The following is a 1,077-nucleotide window of genomic DNA, read 5'->3' on the forward strand; positions in this document are numbered from 1 at the left end:
ATTGCAATCCACTTCAGATTAACACAACCTATTCTAATAAAATATACAAACTTTGCTCCAGCATAATAGCTTCATTTCCTTCTCCTTGTGTGTGTTCAAATTACTGTTTTATCTTTCTTTCAAAGAGATTAAGAGAATATATAAAATATATATAAAAGCAATATATATTTGTAAAGTTTCTTATATTAGCATATATATCACTTCTGGTGCTTTATATTTCTTCTATGGATTCAAGTTGTATCTAGTGTCCTGCCCTTTCAACATGAAGGATTCCTTTAGTATTTATTGACAGTCGGTTCTGCTAACAACAAATTATCTCAACCTTTGTTTATTTTGAAATGTCTTTATTGCCTTTATTTTTGAAGGGTAGTTTTTCTGGATATAACTTCTTAGATATACAGTGGGGTATTTTTTCTTTCCTTTTAGCACTCTGGCTCTGCCATCCCCCTGCCTTCTAGCTGCCATTGTTTCAGATGAGATGCCAGCCATCAATCACATTGGTGTTCCCATGTATGTAATAAGTCACTTTTTTCTTGCTATTCTTAAGTTTTTCTGCCTTTCACTTTCAAGAGTTTGGCTGTACTGTGTCTAGATGACAATCTTGTCTTTATTCTGTTTGGGATTTGTTAACCAGTTAGATGTGAGTTTTTAAAATCAAATTTGGGTGCTCACTTCAGTAGCACATACACTAAAATTTGGGATGATAGAGGGAAGATTAGCATGGCCCCTGTGCAAGGATGACATACAAATTAATGAAGTGTCCTATATTTTTGAAGCCATAAAAAAAATCTCCCAGTCACGAAAAGCCCAGGACCTGATGGTTTCACTTCTAAATTTTACCAAAGATTTAAAGAAGAATTAATAGCTATCCTACTCAAACTATTCCAAAAAATAGAGGCGGAAGGAATACTTCCAAACTCAATCTAAGAGGCCACTATTACCCTGATAGAAAACCAGACAAAAATACACCAAAAAAAAAAACGAAAACTAGCCAGGCATGGTGGTTCACAGTGGCTCACATCTGTAATCTTAGCACTTTGGGAGGCTGAGGCACGTGGATCACCTGAGGTCAGGAGT

At 35.4% G+C, this 1,077-nt stretch overlaps 1 non-coding gene across 1 annotated transcript; it reads left to right on the top strand.

Annotated features, from left to right (window-relative positions):
* Positions 1-664: 664 nt before the first annotated feature.
* LOC112619819 lies at positions 665-772 on the top strand. Its single transcript, XR_003118321.1, has one exon. It is a non-coding gene; the product is annotated as a U6 spliceosomal RNA (small nuclear RNA).
* The last annotated feature ends 305 nt before the right edge of the window (positions 773-1,077 follow it).

This window comes from Theropithecus gelada, chromosome 2 (genome assembly GCF_003255815.1).
Source record: "Theropithecus gelada isolate Dixy chromosome 2, Tgel_1.0, whole genome shotgun sequence".
Classification (NCBI taxonomy): domain Eukaryota; kingdom Metazoa; phylum Chordata; class Mammalia; order Primates; family Cercopithecidae; genus Theropithecus; species Theropithecus gelada.